Genomic DNA, 17,518 nt, shown 5'->3' with positions numbered 1-17,518 from the left:
GCAGTGTAGCTGGCCTGCAAACCACCACAGGTCCCTCACCCAGGCCACCTCATATCCCAAGTGAATCCCCACCCTCATCCGGGACACCCTTCAGTGTAAATCAGCTGCCCCCACCTGTGCACCAGGCCTCTATCCTATCTAATAAAAGAATAATATGCAAATTGACTGTCACTCCAACACACAAGATGGCTGCCCCCAAGATGGATACAAGATGACCACCACAAGATGGCCAGCAAAAAAGGACAGTTGGGAGGGACCAGGCCTTCAAGGGAGGGCAGTTGGGGTGATCAAGCCTGCAGGGGAGGGCAGTTAGGGGGGAAATTAGTAACCATGTGGCAGAGGGGAGGAAGTTGGGGGTGACTGGGCCTGCAGGGAAGGACAATTGTGGTAGACCCAGGCCTGCAGGGGAGAGCAGTTTTGGGGGACCCAGGCCTGCAAGGGAGGGCAGTTGGGTGTGACCAGGCCTGCAGGGGAGGGCAGTTAGGGGTGACCAGGGCAGCAGGGGAGGGCAATTAGGGCCAAACAGGCTGGCAGGGGAGCAGTTAGGCATCAATCAGGCTGGCAGTGGAGTGGTTAGGGGGTGATCAGGCTGGCAGACAGAAGCGATTGGGGGGCGATCAGAAAGGCAAGCAAGCAGTTGGGAGCCAGCAGTCCTGCATTGTTAAAGGGATGTCCAACTGCCCATTTAGATCCAATCCAGTGAGGGACACACACCCCCATGCACGAATCTTGTGCACCAAGATTTAATCATCTTAAAGCAACAAACAATGCCTCCTAATTTCTATGGGTCAGGTATTTGGGTATGCCAACTCTTGCTTAGAATCTCTCATGAGAGTAATCTCATTGTATTGGATGGCACTGCAGTCATCTGCATGATTTACTAAATCTAGAGTATCCACTTCCAGGATGGTCCATCCACATGACTGTTGGCAGGAAACCTCAGTTCCACACCATGTGGGCATCTCTATAAGATTGCTTGAATGTCCTCATGACATGACAACTGGTTTCCCTCAGAGCAGGTAATCCAAGAGAGCCAGATAGGAGCTGCAATGTCATTCATGACTTATCCTGAAAAATCACACACAGTCACTCCCCAATGTACTGGTTACATAGATTAATACTATTCAGTGTGGGAGGAAATTACCCAGTGATGTAAATGCAGAAGATGGGGAATGTTGAGGGCCACCTTAGAGTCTTGGCTCTGGCTCTCCACCCTCTGAGTCATCCTTTTCTATGAAAAGTAGCCCATTTTTACAGCTACATAGTTTTCTCATTCTGCTTCCACCCAGGAGAAATTAGGGGTGGAGGGGGAGGGAGGGTGTCCAAAAGCATCTTTAGATTTTGTACTGTATATCTTTCACTTCAAGATGATAGTGTTACTGTGAATAAAATTATTTTGATCACTATGTTTCTCTCTGAGTCTTATTTGCAGTTGTCTCCAATAGAAAAAAAAAAGCTATGCCCACAAATTTCTTTGAGATAAGTCCTTCTCTATTTTGGGTTTCTGCTCCTTAAGATTCTTATTGTCAGTACAGCTCTTGGAGGCACCACTACATGTCTCTCTGAGATCTCAAAAGGTTTTATGCCCATAACCTTGGCCATGCACTGTCATTTCTAAAATATATTATCTACATAGGTGAAATTAGCTAAATTCCATGTGGGAGGAGACCACACAAGGACATGAATACCAGAAGATGGGGATCATTGGAGTTTGCTGCCACACACCTGCATCTCAGTTTTCATATCTCCTCCCCTCCCATTTAAAATGGTAAGTTTCCTCAGTGCTCAGAGCTAGGCCCTCTTCTAATACAATAATTTTTCCCTAAGTGATCTTGTCCAAATCCCTGACTTTATTTTACATATCTATTCTAAATACATAGTTCTAAATTTATATTTCCAGCCCAGACCATTCTTCTGAGTACCAGACCCATCTATCCACCTATCTCTGCATCTTCATCTGAGCATCTCATATGTACCTTTCAGTCAGCATCCAAAATGGAATTCACAATCCCTTCAAATTCTTACAGGCTTTCTTCCCCTGGTAAATGTCACCAGTATCTATTGAATTTCTCATGCCAGAAATTTCTCAGTCTCTGATCCCTGCCTCCCCTTAACTTGGCACATCTAACCCACCTTTAAGCCCATTGATTCTACCTTCTGTCATGCTCAAAACTGACCAGTATACAGGTATTATCTCTCTCCGCTATACTCCAACAATAAAACAATAACCTCTTTTCTCTCCCACATCTATTCCTCCCTCTCTTCAATCCATTCTCCATATGCCAGGCAGAGTGATGCTATAAAGATGTAAATCTTAAAAAAAATAAAATAAAATAAAAATAAATAAATAAATAAATCTGTTACTTCTCTACTCAAAACCATGGTGCAGGTTGAATATCTTTATTGTAACCCAAAAGGCATTGTCCGATCTGGCTCCTATCTACTGCTCCATACTCATCTCACACCATACTTCTCTGCCCTCACTGCATCCATTACTGCAGGTTTGTGATTTCAAGTTCCTCATGCCCCCACTCTTTCCCCCCCCCCCCCATAATGTTTATTTCATGCCTCAGCTTAAGTCTCTTCTTCCAGAGGCCTTCCATGTCTCCAACAAATTTGGTCTGGTCCTGCCACAAGCTCTTATAGCACCCTGCTTGTCTTCTGTAGTCTTTATCACAACTATAATAGTTTCAAATTATTTGTCTAATGCTTTTAAGTTCTGTGAGGGCAGGACCATTGTCTTGCTTACTACTGTAGCCCTAGCACAAAACAGGAGTTCAATAAGTATTCCTTGAATGAATGCTATTCTCTCCCCCCCCCACCCCCCCCACCCCTTGGCACATATACATAATTTACTGTTTCTAATCTGTTGAGGACTGGGGAAAATAGTCAATGTACTATGATTGTTTGTAAACTAAATCAAGACTAGATAAGGTCCAGTAAATAAGTGAAGTCATTCAGCATGTGATATGGTGGAGCTTTTAAATGCTGAAAGTTATTTAGAGAAGGGAGAGGAATGTGGGCAGAGTGGAGAGTTATTTGTGCTCACTCCAAATCTCAACTGAAAACTGACCACTTGAAAGAACTCAATTTATTATATGAAAGGTAACTCCTTTCCTAAGGTCAAGAGGTAATGATTCCATTAGTTCTAGGGTTCCCAGCTGCACTCACCTTCCCTCAATCTTTGATTGAATCCCCAAAAGTGCATAAAGCTAGGGAACAGTGCTCACACGTGTGCATGAGGGGCACTGCTAGATACCTGGGCATAAACCACCCAGCACTGCCAACCCAAGGTGACACTTCCAAGGAGTAGGTGGGCAATTTTCCATTAGCCTGTTGGAAGATCACATTGGACTGTTATGCCAAGATTTCATGATCCCCAAGGACCACGAGGGAGCCCAGTTCGATGCAATGAACAAAGGAGCCTCTTCCATGTTAGCATGGGCTCTGTCCCACGCATGCTGACAGCATGGCGGAGGAGAGACCAAACTTTGACAAGACAAGGGGTTTTATACCGGTGGTGATGTCACTGCTTTGGCTGACCCTGATTGGTTGGGTGAGGGCTAGGGTCCAGTTACACAAAATGGAGGATAGCTCCGCCCTGCCCTCTCAGGACAAAGAGCCCTGTAGTTGAACCCAACAGTGATGCAAAAACTACTCATATCTGGAGGCCAAATGACTAATGCTGGCATCAGATTACCGAGGCTATAATATTTCTCAAGCCTGCAGCAGAGGCCAGAGATTCTTTTCAAGAAAAGGTTTTATTTCACCTCACATGGTAATTATTAGAAAGCCAATATTGCTTTGTCATAGTTTCAATAAGTTTATTAGCAATTGTAGGGGTGTCCCCTACTTTCTGTTCCAAATTCCTACCAGTTCAGCGAGCCTTACAGCAGGGTAGACGTAGCCTGTAGACGTCTACTCTCAGCACGACCCAGCTGTGAACCCTGGGGCTAATGGCCTGGCACCCTGGTTAGCTGGCCCTGGCAGCCAACACTAGCAGTTAGTGTCTTATTAAACTTGTCACTGTTTGCTAACATCCCTTTGCTTTAGAGAATGATACCCCATTCCCTTTTTTTATTCGAGAAACTCATTCCTAGCCCTCCCATAGGGCTGACCGCCAATTGCAAGGCCTGGCCAATCAGAAGCCTGGCGTAAGTTTTGACGGCAAGCACTTGGACACGGAGGGCCAATCCGCGAGCTCTTCTCAGCTTTTCTCCGGTGTGGTTTGGAGAAACTCTGTGGGGGGCTGCTTCCTCGGGAGGTTAGGCTTTGGGGCTGCCCTGGACTCTGCTGCCCCAATGGAGAAACGGAGCTCTGATAATTTTGTGTGGGTTCCTGGCTGCAGCTGCGAGTCAAGGACACCAGGGAACTCAGAGAAAACGGGGCCTTGAAAATATCACTGGTGCTCTGCCACCCAGGCGAGCCCAAGGCTAGCTAACTTCATCCTGGATCACCCCATCACGTGAGTCTCGGAACATTTTCTTTTCTGCTTAAAGTCTTTAGAATGAATTGGGAAAGTTCTTCACTCATAGTCTCTACAGTCCACTCCTGGACACGGGTGACCATACTCTGTGGGTTCCTAAGGTACTCACTCTCCTGTCTGCACCCTTCCTTACAGAGGAACTCACTTTTAGACCCGGGGGAACCCAACGTTTGCTGGTGTTCTTCCTCCAGAATCCGACTGATTTTCTTTTTGAGAATCATGTATAGTTTGGCTGGACCCACCTGTAAGCAGTCTAGTTCAAACTCTCCTGCTCTCTGGTAAGAAACTTTGACCAAGTGATTTGCTCCCCCAGAATTTTGGCGTCCGGTGAGGGCAAGGACCGTGTGCTTTGTCAACGTCTATATCCAGAGAGCACAGAACTTATTTGCCCAATAAGTGCTTGTTGGTTGGCCGAGTGCATTGATCAGCCAGATGGTTTTATCTGAGATTCCGACTGATCTCCCAGTTACTCCTTACTTTAAATCTGTGACTTCCAAGCCCTACCTGAAAATAAAAACACTGGAGGCCCAAGATAAAAAATAAAAAAGGCGGGGGGGCAGAATTCAATATAGTATAATTAATTACAATCATCATGTGGTTTATTCTCTAGATTTATTTCAGGTGCTCTCATCAAAAAAGAAGTAACTATGTAAGGAGAAGTGTAAATTAGTTTGATTCTGTAGTAATCATTTCACTTTCTACCTGTATATTAAATTATCATGGTGTCCACCTCAAATATATACACTTTTTATTTAAAAAATAAATTCCAGAGGAGTGATGTTATGCAGAACAGCAGAATGGGAAACCTTAGGGGTCAGTCCTTACATCCACAACAACCAGTAAACTGGTGCCAGGTGTGTGTGTGTGGGGGGGAGAGGGGGATGATTAGAATCAACAATTTCAGAACTTTTGATGTTGTTTACTTTACCACAATACAAAATACAGAGTGTCCCAAAAAATGTATACACTACTAAAAGCTGATAACTCAATTGATGCTTCTTTCTTTTCAGTTTTAACCCATTGGAATTAATAATTATTCAAAGTGTATATACATTTTGGGGGGACACCCTACATTAAGGTGACCAGACGTCCCGCTTCTGGCGGGACAGCCCCGATTTTTAACAATTTGTCCCATGTCCCCCGGCGTTCCAAAAATCGGGACTTTTTTAAGACGCACGGGACAAATTGTTAAAAATCGGGACTGTCCTGCTTTTATATATATACACACATAGTACTCCAAACTCTTCCCCTGGTTGTTCTGATTCACAAGGCCTGTGTGGGCTGCGAATCCTCGCTTCAGGTGTTTCTTTTCTCCCAACAAGGAGGTGAAATGCTGCCAGATGCCAAACACCTGCTCCCTTTGCAACATGCTAAGCAAGAGGCTCCTGGGTTCTCCATTGTTCTCCCCTTCCCAGTGCTTTGCCACAGCAGGTGCTCCACCTACCTTTGCTGAGTAAAAATCTAATGTTTTTAAAAGGACCTCCCTCCTCCTCCTTTCTGCAGGCCCAATTGTTGTTTGTTGACTGACAAATAGTGCCACATCTCAGCACTGACTTCTTCACCTGCCTGCAACCTACTTCCTTTGACCAAAGGGCTCCTATTGGGAACCATCCAACAGGGCCTGGTCACCTGATCTTTTAACACCAAAAAGCCATTTGCTGTTGAAAATCTTACCTGAAATGGAATCATTGAGACCGCAGCATCTCTAAGCTGGACACACTCATATAATGTTACCCTTCTGTATTGTTAGGTCTCATACACCAGGAAAGATACTTGTGACTTAGGCAAAATCTAGCTTATATCAAAGAAATAATTATAGCAAAGTGACCTGAGAAAATGTCTTTCAGCCAACAAGGCTGCAGTATTTTGTAATATTTATTTTAACAGAGCTGGTTGAGATATAGTAATTTTTAAATTTTGCATTACAAATATGGAGGATTTTAATCCTGACAAATATTTTAAATATCTTTTCTCCCAGTCACCCAGGGTTGTCTATTGCAGATCTAAAAATGAAATACTTCTTTACCAATGTATATTTAAATTTGTCTTCAAGGCACATGTAATTTATTATTTAATGGTTTTTTTTAATTGATTTTTTTTAAAGAGAGGAAGGAGAGAAAAAGATAGAGAAACATCTATTGGTTGCTGCAATGTAATTGTCCTAATCAGCGTTGGAATCCACCACCTTTTGGTGTAATGGATGCCACTCCAACCAACTGAGCCACACTGGCCAGGGTGAGGCACATTTAATTTAATATCAAGAGTGTGCTGCAAGAGGTCCAAATACAATGAAGGAACACATTCCCCCGTTAACAGCAACAACAGTGCTCTTTCAACATGAGCCTGTTGAATGAAATGGGGATTTAATAAATTTCACTACTAACAAAATAACACGGTGAGTCTTATCATAGCCAATATCCTTATACAATCTAGTTTTGAATTGAATGATTATAATGCTTCAGTTTACACCTGAAATTTGATATCACTCCTTCATGTTTGTACAGTCTTCAATAAGATTATCTACAGTATTAACAACCATTCAAAGAGCAATTGATTAAAACCACATTGATTTAAGGCTCATTCAAGTAAATGAAATGGTTAAGTATATAAACTACTTATACTGACATCTATTATTTGATTCTCTCATAACTGTCACATTTTCTTAGCAAACAAACCCTTTAAAGACAGAAATCACTTCATTTGAGTTCTGACCCAGAAATTTAATCACGAAATCCAGTCTTACTGGCACAGCGGAGATAGAGTGTCTGTCTCTACGTCACTGTGCTCAAGGTTAAGAGTGTTGCATATCCCATTTTTACATTTTATTGGAACTTTACATGTTCAGTTCATGATTTTAATTCTCCAGGTTTTCATTCCTCCAAACTCTCTGAAGACACTGAAACATTTCTCAAGTGTCCAGGTGTTCTAGAAGGGACCTGTCCAGAGGTGGCCATTTCTTTGGAATAGTCCGACGCCATCAGGCCTCTGAAGCAAGGGGAAGAGCAAAAAGCTGAAGAAGCACAACGTTCATCAGGTAAGTGTTACATTAACTATTACAAAGCGGATAGCATAAGAATGTGGCTTTTTTTTTTTTTTTTTTTTTTTTTTCTCTCAAAAAATTTGAGTCTTGGTGTGGAAATTAGTTCTTGGCTGTCTACAACTGCTTTCTCGGAATGGGACTGTCAGGGAAGTCTTGGCTGAGGAGTGTGATTTGTCTGCCTATCAGGTGTAAACTTCCAGACACTCAGTACATTTTGGGCTTGTTTCAGTTTGTCTTTAGTCTGTTCCAGTTCAACTTTCATTTTTAGGGAAATGAGTTGATTGCTATCATTGTGGAATCTCAGCTGGGCAGCACTGGGCGGCAGGACTTGCTGGAGAAACTGGATTGGAGGAGTACACTCTGGCATCGTTTGCTCCTTGGTTGCTAGTCAAATTGCAAGCATGTTAGACCTTGTGCAGACTCTGGCTGCTGTTGCTTTTGTTTTTCTTCCAGCTCCCTTAAGCCCGCTAAGTCACTGGAGTTCAGATTTGTGCAATTTGCCCTCCAAAGCTTGTAATAGGCTTCATACCATTTCCATTTTAAAATCAACTTATCTTGTTCTTTTGGGGAAGAGGTTGCTCATTGGCCATCTTGAATCCCCTCCAGACAGAGGATGCGGGCATGTGGGTGCCCCCCAGTTACATTGATAGAGGCCACACAGACTGCCCAGGCCAACTGACCTGCTGCTGGCCCTGCTTCTTCCGCTTCAGTCCTACACTCCCCTTTATTTTGGGGTCTTGTCACCACAAACGGCGCTGAAGGAGAAAGCGAGGCTGCCACCCTTGTATTTTTAAATTGTTACGAGGATGAGTCATCTTGTGCTCCTAACCATCCCTCGTGTCCTGAATAGCGAATATGGGTCTGAAATGCTCCCCAGCTTTAAAGAGGAATGATTTGCTGTGTTGCTGGGGCAACTGCAACATCCCCACTGGGTGTGCTCAAGTAACTGCTACTGAGATTTTGCTTCTAGATCTGCTCAACATTGGGATAATGATTGATATAGTAACCCTCAGTGACTAAATTACTCAAAGATGATCATTCTTAAGAGTTAATTGTAACTATATGTTGTGTTTGGGTACTATGTGCAAGGCTATTTCTTAAGCTCATATGGTTCTCTTAATGGCTTTAAGAAGTATGTATATGTATTTCCAGTTTACATGTGAAGAAATGGAGGTTTAGGGAAGTGGAGAATCTTGCTCAAGATCACCCAAAATCACTCTGCTAGGAATTGGAAAAGCTTGGATTTGAGCCAGGTCCACTGAACCCAGACACCAAATTCTTGACTACCATGGCTGAGGTGGCTTCATGGTTTTAGCATGACAGTATTCAAGGCCAAACATCACCCAAATTGCATTTGCAATGAAAAATAAATTATTTTATTTGTTGCTAAAAACATGTAACTATACACAGTGACTTTTGCTGCACAAATACTTAAGTTACATTAAAAAAAAATCAAAGCATTATTTTACCATTTGAATGTGTGTGGAGAGGGGCTGGAGTGTGTGTGTGTGTGTGTGTACACACGTCTGTGTTAATGTATTAAAAATCAACTTATTTAAAGTAAGGAGTATGAGGTGTTAGCACTAATAACCTATAGGACATCCTCCAAGAAGAGCTGATTTGCTTTTGTATCTCATAATGTACTGACATTGGTCATATTACACATGTCCTAATATCCTCTCACTGAGTCAGCTTTCTAAAGCAGTATCTTGAGAATAGAGCTCGCATATTATTTAGCTGGCTAGTTCTTGCCTTCCCTGAAGAGTCTCTTGCATCATGCTTTATTAGGCACAGAGCATGGGCCTAATAAAAAAATCTGCCAAAGTAATAAAAATGCAAAAGTCCAACTTGTAGAGATACCCTTAGATGTTTGAATTTTCCCACAGGAAGGTAGACTTTTTCAAAGCACTTCAAGTTTCTCTAAGCACTGGGAGCGCTTAGACCTTTGGCCCAAGTGGAAACCAGTTCTTTGGTGGTGAGTGATCATGGCTCCTCAGTGCTCAAGGGACTCATGCGAATGCTTCACTTCCTTAGGCGAATGCTTCACTTCCTTAGGTGGGATCTGTGCCTTATTTGCAATTCAACTTCGGGCAAATCTGCCCCTCCTCTGAAAAGTGGAGCTAATGCACTATCTCACAGGGAGCTTGTGTGGATGAAATGGCACTGAGGCCCTTTTGTAGCCTGCAAAGAACGAATGCATGAAGATCTTTACTTAATGGTGGTTCTGCTGGGAAAGGCCAAAGGATTTGGAAGAGTAGTTGGTATGTGAAGGAAGAAATGTGACATGTGCTGGTCGAGATTGAAGCATTCGAGTGGAATGCTCAGTGAGAATGTAGGGCTGGAGTCTGAATGCAAACTGGTTGTTTATATGGCGGGGGTCTCCCTTTTCCGCATCTAGCATGGAAAGAGAGATGAACTGGTTCTGAGTGGAGGTGGCTGGGGATTGAGAAATGAAAGAAAGAGATAATAGAAGGAAAAAGGCTGGGACCTGTTGGGACCACCATCCTCTCTGATGGAGAGACAGGGACCCAGAACCCACACAGCTGTTTATTTATATTCCCAAATACCAGGAAGTATCACCGAAAGTTAGGATCAAAGGAGATCATTTGCATTCTTGAGTAGGCCCGAGCATTCCTAGTGTTTGACTGGATTTACATCTCAAAGTCCCACTCCCTGACACCTGAGCTGAAATGAAGGCCAAGCTGATAACACTCTTGCCTTTTTGGCAAAGTTCCCAGGGTGCAGCGCTGCCTGTCCCCCTGAGTTCAGCTGGCAGTAATTAAATGCCCATGTGCCTTCCCAGGGGGGCCCTTTACAGTTTACATAGTGGTGGTGGTAATGAAACTGTTTCATTGATTCACTGCTGTAGAACAGGTGTTTGTTTGTTTACTGCAGCTTTAAATACCTCAATTTGAGCTCTAAACTGAAAATGGGAGGGCTTTTTTTTTTTTTTTTTTTTAAGTAACAGAGTAGATTACACCATACTAGAAGAAAAAATGCCACTGTACTTTCAATTTTGATGTATTTAAACACTCATCATGGTGTGTGTTGGTTTCAATCACATGGGCCTGAAAAGCTAGCTCAAAATGACATACAGTCAAGCTCTTAATTCTATCCACTCAGAATACTTTTCTTCAATTTTGAAAGTAACTATACAACTAACGCATGAATACATTTTTATTGTAAGAAGTTAAAACATTGCAAATAAAGCCAAAGAAAACCTTTTACAACGTGTCCTAAATTCTGTTTATATATATATTTGTATAGAGAATAGGTCTGGAGTGTTCATTTGTCTCATACTATTGTCCCCTGCCCCACATTTCCTTCTTCTACTTGTGTTTCTCACTTAAATAGTACATCATGAGGGCCTACCAATAATAGTGTGTAGGTATATATTAATATACTAGAGGCCCACTGCACAAAATTCGGGCACGGGGAGGGAGTCCCTCAGCCCAGTCTGCACCCTCTCCAATCTGGGATCGAGCCTAAATGGGCAGTCAGACATCCCTCTCACAATCTAGGACTGCTGACACCCAACTGCTTGCCTGCCTGCCTTCCTGATTGCCCCCCTAACTGCTTCTGCCTGCCAGCCTGTTCACCCCCTAACCACTCTCCTGCCAGCCTGATTGATGCCTAACTGCTCCCTTGCCAGCCTGTTTGCCCCTAACTGCCCCCCCTCCTGGCCTCGTCACCCCTAACTGCCCTTTCCTATAGGCCTGGTGCCTCCCAACTACTCTCCCTTGCAGGCCTGGTCCCTCCCAACTGCCCTCCCCTGCTAACCATCTTGTGGTGGCCATCTTGTGTCCACAATGGGGCAGCCATCTTGTGTATTGGAGTGATGGTTAATTTGCATATTACTCTTTTATTAGATAGGATAGAGGCCTGGTGCACAGGTGAGGACTGGCTGGTTTGCCCTGAAGGGTGTCCCGGAACAGGGTGGGAGTTCCCTTGGGATGTGGGGAGGCCTGGGTGAGGAGCCTGTAGAGGTTTGCAGGCTGGCCATACCCCCTCATGACCCAAGTGGAGGCCCTGGTATCTGGGGTTTATTTATCTTCTACAATTGAAACTTTGTAGCCTGGAGCAGAGCCAAGCCTCCTGCTTGCTCCGTGGCGGCAGCCATTTCTGTTGGGATTTATGTATCTTCTATAATTGAAACTTTGTAGCCTTAAGCCGAGGCCTGGGCCATCCAGGGTCATATGGAAAGCTTGGCTTCCTCCACCACCAGGGGAAACTCGAGCCTCCTGCTCTTTCCAGCACTGTGGCTGCCGCCATTTCTATTTGGATTTATGTATTTTCTATCATTGAAACTTTGTAGCCTTGAGTGGAGGCCCAGGCTGGCAAGGGCAGGTGGAAAGCTTGGCTTCCTCCATTGCCTGGGAAACCCAAGCCTCCCTCCTGCTCTCTGTGGCTGTAGCCATCATGGTTGGGTTTATTTGCATATCACTCCTGATTGGCTGGTGGGCATGGCTTGTGGGTGTGGTGGAGTGATGATTAATTTGCATATTACTCTTTTATTAGAAAGGATTAGTATTCATTATTTGCTGATGTAGGTATGCTGGTATATAAATATGGTGATTGTATGTCCCAATTTGCCCAGGACCATTTCAATTTTATGCCTGTAGCCCCATCCTAATTTTTTAAAATATGTTTTTATTGATTTAAGAGAGGAAGGGAGAAGGAGAGAAAGATAAGGACATCAATAATGAGAGAGAATCATTGATTGTGCATGCCCCACACCGGGGATCGAGCCTGCAACTGGGGCATGTGCCCTGACTGGGAATCAAACCATGATCTGGTTCATAGGTTGACGCTCAACTAATGAGCCACACTAGCTGGGCCCATCCTAATTTTTAATAGTGTCCTTATCACTCTCAAATGTGTCCCCTTTGCATAAGCTAAATGGTCACATATTAAATACATATGTACTATTATAATTACATAAACAATTAAGGTGAGGAGCCTGTAGAGGTTTGCTTCTAATCTATGTGTTAGAAGTTATTAGAAAGTAGTTGTGAGGGGAAAATGTCATTTTTACCTATGTATAGTAAGGAAATCCTAAATTCTGAAAATGTGGCAATATTCTACCAACACTGAAATATCAGTATAAAATTATCTAGCTAAAGAACATTTTATGTATATATGTTTGTCAGTGATTCTTTCATGTAGCTAGCAGCAAAACACATGTCCTGGTGGAAGAGAAGGTACTCTGACATATGGGTAGTATAGCAGCACACGCTGGCACTCAATTTTATTGAATGCTGGTAACTAAGAAAAGAAAGCCATGATGTAAAAATATAGTCAAAGGAACTCCTTTATAGTGCATGCAAAATAAAACAAATATCAGTCAAAATTGGTAAAGCCATGTAGTAAATAATGATAATATATTTGAATAAACTCCTCTGCCAGTAACCATTGTGCATGGGAATGAATAAATACTTCAGTAAATATTGGTAGAAATTACGCAGCACAATGGTACCCTTAAAAGAATTCCAGTATCAACCTTGTGAATGCAGGGGGAAAAAAGACCTCAGAGAATACTGTAGTATTCAAACAACAAGGAAAATATTTCAATGAATTCAAATGCAACTTGGTAGTTCAGTAAATAGAGCAACCGTTAAGTCCAAAAGTATTTGTAAAATGCATCATACTCTTCATTCTCGCAAAACCTAAAAAGCCTGAGTATAGGTAATTCTCCATATAATTGGCCAACACTGCAATAGTATTAGCAGTAGAGTCAATAATAGCTTCAAACCATGCATTGTTTTGATATGTGGTAATGGTCCCAGTAATTCTGCCTGAAACTTGTGAAACAATAAAACACATCCTGGTGGGGCCAGCCCTTAGGAGCAGAGGTGTTCGGAGCAGGTGGAACTGTTGGCCCCGCTCCCAGCCCAGGCTGCTCTGGAAGCCTGTAACTCCCCAGGTGTGGGATCATTCTTGCTCTCTGTGCATATCCGAACTTTCCTAACTCTGGTTGTCCATCTACATCTGGTGGCGGCGGCACATCTCTCTCTCCCTCCTCCTGCCAAACTCCCAAAGCTGAGTCATCTTCCTCTAAGGGTGAAGTCTACAAAGCGGGACAGGCCCTCCTGGACTGCCTTTCTGCTCCTGAGCCTGGCACGAACGCTGCGCTGCAGCCTGGCTCCAAGGGAGAAGCCTTGGCATGTGAACGTGGTGGCCCCAGCCTGGGAGGGTGATACTTTTTACTTATTTATTTATTTAAGATTTTTAGAGAGAGAGGAAGGGAGGGGGAGAGAGAGAAACATCACTGTAAGAGCGCAATATCCATTGGCTGCCTCCTGCATACCCCCTACCAGGGATCAAGCCCACAATTTTGGTATGTGCCCTGACCAGGAATCGAACCACATCCTTGCAGTTAATGGGACAACACCCAAGCATCTGAGTCACACTGGCCAGGGCAGGAAGGGTGATACTTTTTGATACCATGATGGCATGGAATATGTTTTCTTTATAATCATCAAATAAGATAGATATACCTAATTCTTTTTTTTTTTTTAATAAATTACTGATTTTAAAGAAAGAGTAAGAGAAAAGAGAAAAAGAAACATTGATTTGTTGTTCTACTTATTTATGCATTCATCGGTTGATTCTTGTATGTGGTCTGGCCAGGGATCGAACCTGTAACGTTGGCATATTAGAACGACACTAACCAACTGAGCTACCCGGCCAGGGCACTATAATTAATTATTTATCAACAGCTGCATGACATTCCATAATATAAATGCACTACCACTGATTTAGCCATTTCCTTAACTTTACTCACTTTTTTCTAGCTTGCTACTTTATCAAACAGTACAGCCATGAATGTTCTAATACCCATCTCCAAATGAGTCTGAATGGTAGACACCCAGAAGTGGAATTGGAATTTTAATAGGTTCTACTGTATCAAACATGCACTTATCTACTCAGTTAAAAAATTTTCCTCAGAGTAGCTTAAAGAAACGGGGGTTTTTGTTCTCATGTAACAAGATGTCCAGAAGTCAGCAAATCTGAGACAGGGACATCAGCGACCATTCTTTCGTTCTAATGATTCTCACCTCATGGGCCTGAGAAGGTGGCTGCACTTCTAGACATCAATGCAGGCAAGAGGAAAAGAGGAAATAAGCAAGATCAACTGAATGCCAGCTGTTTCTGTTCCTTTCACAAAGCTTTCCTGAAAGCCTGCCTCCCCACTGATTTTTTCTTACACCCATTGGCCAGAACTGAGACCCATAGCTTACCCCTAGACCAACTCCAAAAGGGAGATAGAGTTATGGGTGGGCCACCTTGTTTATTTGCTTTCTGCAATGGCTGTACAAATACTCTTCCACTAGCCCTTGCTGGTTTGGCTCAATGGATAGAGCATTGGCCAGCGAATGCAAGGGTTTCAGGTTTGATTCCAGTCAAGGGCATGTGCCTGGGTTGCAGGCTCCTCCCCGTCCAGCTCCTGGCAGGGTGCATGCAGGAGGCAACCAATCGATGTGTTTCTCTCACATCACTATTTCTCTGTCTTTCCCTTTCTCTTCCACTCTCTCCAAAAATCAGTGGAAAAAATATCTTTGGGTGAGTATTAAAAAAAAAAAAATTCTTCCGCTAGAGTCCTTTTTCCCCTCATACAGCTGCCAGGACTTTCTCACATTAAAAATGTTTGCCAATCTGATGAGTAAAACTGGCATATCATTTTTTAAAATGTGTACATCTCTGCCTAACTGGTTTGGCTCAGTGGATAGAGTGTTGGCCAGCCTGCTGAGCAAAGGATCCTGGGATTGATTCCAGTCAAGGGCGTGTGACTGGGCTCTGGTTGGGGTATGTGTAAGAGGCAACCAACTGATGCATTTCTCTCACATTGATATTTCTCTCCGTCTTTCCCTCTCTCTTCCACTTTCTCTGAAAATCAATGGGAAAATGTCCTCAGGTGAGGATTAAAAAATAAAATGTGCACTTCTCTAATTACTGCTTTGGGTAACATCTTATATATCACTTTTTAAAATGTAGTTCTCTGATGACTGGGTTTCCTCTCCGGTGAACTGCATGGGCATGCTTTAACCCACTTTGCTCAGTTGCTCATCTCCTTTGTATAGATTTAGGGGATGTAAGACATGGATAGTTTCTCAAACACTTACCTTTTAACTTTGTGTCAGTTGTCTTTTTAACTTCATGGTGCCTTTTTAGCTATATTTTTCTTTTTTAAAGTTTTTTTTTTTCAATTACATTCAATACTATCTTATATTAGTTTCAGGTATACAGCATAGTTATTAGACAACTAGAGGCCTGGTGCATGAAATTTGTGCATGGGGGATTGGGGGGGTGGTGTCCTTCAGCCCAGCCTTCACCCTCTCCAATCTGGGACCACAACCCAGGACTGCCAGCTCCCAACAGCTTGCTTGCCTGCCTTCCTGATTGCCCCTAACTACTTCTGCCTGTCAGCTTGATCATCCCTTTACCACTCCCCTGCCAGCCTGATTGATGTCTAACTGCTCCCCTGCCAGCCTGTTTGCTTCCAACTGCTCTCCCCTGCTGGCTTGATCACCCCTAACTGCCCTCCCCTGCAAGGTTGATTGCCCCCAATTGTCTCCCCCGTTTCCAGGCTTGGTCCCTCCCAACTGCCCTCCCCTGCTGGCTATCTTGTGTCGGCCATTTTTTGTCCAGATGGGAGCAGCCATCTTGTGTGTTGGAGTGATGGTCAATCTGCATATTACTCTTTTATTAGATAGGATAGAGGCCTGGGGCATGGGTGGGGGCTGGCTGGTTTGCCCAGAAGGGTGTCCTGGATCAGGGTGGGGGTTCCCTTGGGGCATGGGGTGGCCTGAACAAGGGGCCTGTGGTGGTTTGCAGGCTGGCCATGCCCCCTGGTGACCCAAGTGGAGGCCCTGGTATCTGGGATTTATATATCTTCTACAATTGAAACTTTGTAGCCTGGAGTGGAGCCAAGCCTTCTGCTTGCTCCGTGTGGCAGCAGCCATTTCTGTTGGGATTTATGTATCTTCATCTTCTATAATTAAAACTTTGTAGCCTTAAGCAGAGGCCTGAACTGGCCAGGGAGTGTGGAAAGCTTGGCTTCCTCCATCACCAGGGAAACCCAAGCCTCCCTCCTGCTCCCTCAGTGACCTACAGCCATCTTGGCTGCATTGATTTGCATACTCATTCCTGATTGGCTGGTGGGTGTGGCTTGTAGCTGTAGCAGAGTGATGATTAATTTGCATATTACTCTTTTATTAGATAGGATTATATATTTTACAAAGTGTCCCTCCCCCCTGATATTTCCAGTACCTACCTGGCACAATACATAGTTATTACAATATTATCAACTATATTCCCTATGCTCTATTTTACATCTCTGTGACTATTTCGTTACTAGCAATTTGTACTTCTCAACCCTTGATCTTTTTAATTAGAGTGTACTTTTATTTTGATGTCAAATTAATTCATCTTTTCAGTTATTTTTTCTTTTGATAATTGTGTATGAAAGTCTTTTTCATTCTGAAGAAAAAATATTGAATGATTTCTTCTAATAACTTCAAGTTCTGTTTTTTACCCTTTTACCTTTATCTGGTATTTAGTTTTGTGAAGGATGTAAGGTTCTAACTTTGTATTTTCTAAGTGAACAGGCAATTGCCTCAACATAATTGGATTACTCATTCTCCTGCCAAATGCATATATGCTCTTTTTCTTTCACCCCTCTTTCAAATTGATCTATTTAATATCTTTCACCATGAAAATAGCATAGTTTAAATTATTAAAGATTTACAAGTCTTTTATATTTGTTAGGACCTATATCTTCCCTCTATTTTTTTTCTTCAAAATTGTCAGGCTATTTATATCCATTATTCATGTGATTTTTAGAATCAGCTTATAAAGTTCAATGAAAATCTTGTTTTTAAAATTAAGGTTGCTTTAATAGTATAGTTTAGATATCACTGACATATACAGTTTTGAGATATTTCCTTAAAAAACATGGTATATCTTTCCATTTATTTTTGTGTGTCCTTTTG

General features: G+C 42.9%; 1 long non-coding RNA gene across 1 annotated transcript in view; it reads left to right on the top strand.

Moving 5' to 3' along the window:
- Window positions 1–7,364: 7,364 nt before the first annotated feature.
- Window positions 7,365–17,518, top strand: part of LOC311633248 — a 51,632-nt gene continuing 41,478 nt past the window's right edge. The window contains exon 1 of the long non-coding RNA XR_014796921.1: window positions 7,365–7,520. This is a non-coding gene — a long non-coding RNA (uncharacterized lncRNA). The remainder of the gene's footprint in view (window positions 7,521–17,518) is intronic.

Source organism: Pipistrellus hanaki (genome assembly GCF_964339955.1).
Source record: "Pipistrellus hanaki genome assembly, chromosome: 15".
Classification (NCBI taxonomy): Eukaryota; Metazoa; Chordata; class Mammalia; order Chiroptera; family Vespertilionidae; genus Pipistrellus; species Pipistrellus hanaki.
The sequence above is the reverse complement of the archived record's forward strand: the minus strand, read 5'-3'. Positions and strand labels throughout refer to the sequence as shown.